Below are 5,000 nucleotides of genomic sequence, written 5' to 3' on the forward strand. Positions count from 1 at the left end.
CAGTGACCGTATCACTACAACCTCGCTACCCACTACTTAACGTTTTCATACATGGCATATGTCACCCGATTATTTCTTGTATTTGATCGTTTTCGTTGGGATATGTGTAGCCAAATCTTTTAGAGTAAAACGGGTTAAAATAGAACTGATCTAGAATATTAAAAGAACTACAGCTATGATATATATAAAAAGATATATATTCTGGTGTCCAGGAGGCTGAGGCGGTTGGAGATTGGCGCCAAAATCAAGCCCCGTAGACTGCCACGTGTCAATACTCTCCCTAACGAAGGGATGAGGATTAGAGTAAATTAAATAGAATGAACAACTTTGTCCGCTAATAGCAAATTAACTGTTGCATAAAATCCATTGGAAACTCCCGAGCGATAACTTTTGACCTTACCAACGACTCTGAGGGAGAGAGCGTAAGCGTACTCAGATGACATCAATGTTATCAAGAAAATGAATGTATAGTAGATATACAAATCTAAAAACATACAGAAAATAAAATTAGAACATAAAACCAATGCAATACATAGAAAGAAACTACAGATAATGCAGAGAGGAGGTTATATATTGTTCCAAATTACCAAAATCAAAGAACAATCATATGTGAAAATTCAAAGAGAAGGTAAGAAACACCTAAAAATACTATAATTGAGTATAATTGAAATTCGAAAAGCCAAGATAGGGGAAACATGAGACTATTTTGAGACGTTAGTCTCAAATAGGAAATACGAAGAAAAATGCAAAGAGCACATTATACACAACCCAAAACAATCAAAAACAAAAAAGATATAGATAAATTAAGGCAAACACAATCGAAAAGATAAGATACAACTTTTACTTACTCCAAGCAAAAACGGAAAGAAATGCAAAACTAAAATACAGACAGATAATAAGACGTAGTCGCAAGATCTACCAAAATCGAATTAAAGTATAAAACATAGTAACTGCAAAACATAAAAAGAATATAATAAATCAAGAAAATATGATAACAAAAGGGAAATCCAAAAAGACAAAAGAAGACATAGAGAAAGATAATCGTCATTAATATATAAAAAATAAATAGACAAATAAGAATTTAAAAAAAAATCATGATATCCCAAAAAGAAAAAACAAAAACCAACGAAGTTGCCCCTCACCCTCTACCCCCAACCCCCACCCACCCACCCATCCACCCTTTTCCACAAGACACTAAACGCGGAAGAGCAACCGATCCCATCCCAGGAAACGAGAAAATAGTTAGTGCTCGGCTAATGAGTAAACTTCCCGCTCATAATATTGGAATTCACGAGCCGAGCCGAGGAGGCCAAGGTAACCCGATGAGGTATTTCAACTATCTCAAGAAACGGAACTCGTCCTCAGGCTGTGGCATAGTTTGGGATATGTACAGGCAGTCGGGGAGGGAGTTGTCTCGAAGTAATGGTTGGTTGGATGATTGGTTGGAAAGGTAGGCTGGTTGGTTGGATGATAGGATAAAAAGTGGTATAAAAGAGACTGAATATTTTCACAACACAAGAGATGTAATTGACGCGTTTCGGGTTACCCCGTCTTCAGAACTACATGCTACATCAAGTAAACAGGAACATATATATTAGTCAAGAGCTGACGACCCAGCTGATTCCCGTGACCTCTCGCTCGTTGTCCGCATGATAGACGTTGCCGCGACCTTCGATAATTTGAAGCGACCTGACGCTGTGTTCATGTTCTCCTCCGTCGCGATGTATGCAGCTTCCATCACTTTTCTTTTTAATTGATTTAATCCTTCATGGATCACTTTGGCCCGTTTCCAATCCGGTAGATGTCCCGCTTCATCTACGTATACCACCATGGCGTTGGATGTTCTGTGGTGTCGGACGTCGGCTCGATGTTCACTGATCCTGGTGATAGGTTGGAAAGGTAGGCTGGGCGGTTGGATGATTGGTTGGAAAGGTAGGCCGGTCGGTCGAAGGGTTGGTTGGATGATTGGAAAGGTATGTCGGCTGATTGGATGATTAATTGGAAAGGTAGGTTGGATGATTGGTTAGAAAGGTAGGTCGGTCGCTCTGTTGGTTGGATGGTTGGTTGGATAGTTGGTTGGAAAGGTAGGTCGGTCATTTATCTCTAAGTTTCTCCATTTATCTCACTCCCTCTCCATGGATGTGTTTAAACGTAACTATTTGTGTCTATCTATCTATCTATCTATCTGCATACCCCAATACCCATCTTTCTATCCTTCTATCTATCCATTCTTTTATCCTAGAATTAACTATCCGACGACATCTCCTCTCATCCTCTCTCACTCTCGCTCTCTCCCCTTCTATAGTTTGGTCAGATTCACTTAAGTTGCAAAGTCTAAAGTCTCGTGGTTTAAAACTTGATGCAATCCTTTCTAAGAGGAGGAAGAAGGGCGCATGCTCGTATCCTTTTTTTTTTTTTTTTTTTTTTTTAAGGATAGTTTGGGTCTTTGTGATACTGGCTTTTTTTCTTTTTTTTTTTGGGATGATATTTGGGATTTAAGATTATGATCGATATGATGATGGCAGTGACGATAGTGGTAATAATGATTATGATATTGCTACTGATGATAATGATAATAACAATGATAATTATGATAATGACTATATCAGTAATAATGATGATGATAATAATAATTGTAATTATGATAATGACAATATGGATAATAATGATGATAACACTAATAAGAGCAATGACAGATAATGATAATGAAAACAGTAAGTGAAGATGATAATCACCATGACAATAGTGGTGAAACTAATACCAAAATTAATACTTCCAAGTGTGATTCCTCCTTTGTCTATACCGGTATCATCATCCTTAGTAATAGTAGCAACAACAATAATAGAGGTAGTACAGTAGTAACCCGATTACTATTATCATTGTTATCATCAACATTATTCTTATTCTTTTACCAAGTCAAGGTCTTCCTTCACTAGTAAAGTATAAAAAAATATATACGTTAACTGCAAGAGATTCATCACTTTTCCTTGAAGAGGAAAGTAGCAGTTTAATATGCTAGTAAATCTTTAGGAGAGAGATAGATGGGGACACATATGTGTGTGTTGTGTGTGTGTGTGTGTGTGTGTGTTTGTATTTGTATGTGTGCGTGTGTGTGTGTGTGTGTATATGTGTGTTGTATGTGTGTGTGTGTGTGTGTATGTATATATATATATATATATATATATATATATATATATATATATATATATAGATAAAGAGAGAGAGAGAGAGAGTAGTAGAAAGACAGACAGATAGAGAAACATACAAACAAAGAGAAAGGCAGACAAACACAAAAGAGAGAAAGAGAAAGAGAGAGAGAGAAGGGCAGAAGGAACTCGAGAGAGCGACAGAGAAAATACTGCCTAACATAAAAAGTACCCAAAGACATTGGCACCAGCAGTACAAAATGTTAGAATACGTTGTTGGCAAGAGGAGGAGGGGGTGAGGGGTGAAAGAGGCCCCAAGGTGTGTGTGATGAAGGGTGCCATGATTCAGAAGGGCTCTAAGATGGTGTTTTATGACGTGAACTGTATGGCAGGGAGTGTTAGTAATGTGCTGGTGGTGAGGATGAAAGGAAAAAATATTATAAGTAGTGATGAATTTCATCATATAGCTACGAATCATGATGATACACATGGTAGCTATAATACGCCTAATAATGATACTGGAAGGGACGAAGGAAATTATAAAATCACAAATTGACGTCAACATTCACAATGACAAATATCAGCGATAAAAACAGAAACAACAATAACAATGATAAGGATAATAACAATGATGATAATAAAGATAATAACAATGATAATGTTGATAATGATAATGATAGTAGTGACAGCCGTGATAATGGTAGTAATAATGATTATCAATATACCAATCACAATGATGATCAAAATAATAATGATACTAATAAAAGTGACAAAAATTGTAATGGTACTCATGATAATGTTGTTTTTATTACTAGTATTTTTATCATTACTTTCATCATTATCATCATCATCCTTAATATCAATATTATCATTATTATCATTATTTTCATTGTTACTTTTACCAGTATTATTATTATTACTATTATCATAATTATCATTATTATCATTATCACCATTATTATCGTTTATGTTTCTGCTATTATCATAATTATCGTTATTATCATTAGTGTCATTATTATAATCATTATTATCACCATTACGGTTATTGTGATCATTATCATCATTTTGCTTATTGTCATTACCATTATTTTTACAACAAATATAGTGGAAAGCATAATAAAAATAACAACGAATAAGAACAGAAAGAACGATAGCAATCACGATGACAATAATAATGACAATAACAACGAAAAGAAGCAACAACAACAACAAGAAAAGGAGACAACAGGAAGTGAAAAATAGAAAGAGAATAATCAGATAAAGACGTTGACTCGGCGGAAGAAATGACAATGAAAATAAATTCGAGAAGAATATAAGACGTTCCTATATGAAACCCTGACTCTGGTTCCGCTTCCGTGTTAATAAGATCATATAACTCATACACTTCTAGCCTTCAAGCGCAACGATTCAGTCACGCCATTAAATGTTGCGAGCGGGCAACAACACCGCTGCATCTCACCGGAAGTCAGATTCTTAGCTCTTTTTATTTTATTTCATTTCCCTTACTTTTTTTTCTTTCTTTCTCTTTTTTTCTTTTTGTTGTTTTTTTGTTTTCTTTTTTTTTCTGGCTCGGGGGACCGTGAACATGACAGCGGAATATAAAGGAGCAGCCAAATACACCTCGGGAAATTGTGTGAAGCCGGAGGAAAGAGAAAAGGAAGGTAGCATCTCGCCGCCATAGTGAGTCTCGCGAGTTACGAGCCTAGGCGAGATTTCACGAGTGTTTGTAAACTCAGAGTGGGCGGAGTTATGGCGCCTGCGTTGCGTTGCTTGCTTTGAGAACACAAGAACGGAGGAATAATACAGTAAAAAGGAGAACGAATCACTGACGGCAAGACGGAAACACCACGGTTT

This window comes from Penaeus japonicus, unplaced genomic scaffold (assembly GCF_977035675.1).
Source record: "Penaeus japonicus unplaced genomic scaffold, GWHDUDI00000001_assembly GWHDUDI00000023, whole genome shotgun sequence".
Lineage (NCBI taxonomy): Eukaryota > Metazoa > Arthropoda > Malacostraca > Decapoda > Penaeidae > Penaeus > Penaeus japonicus.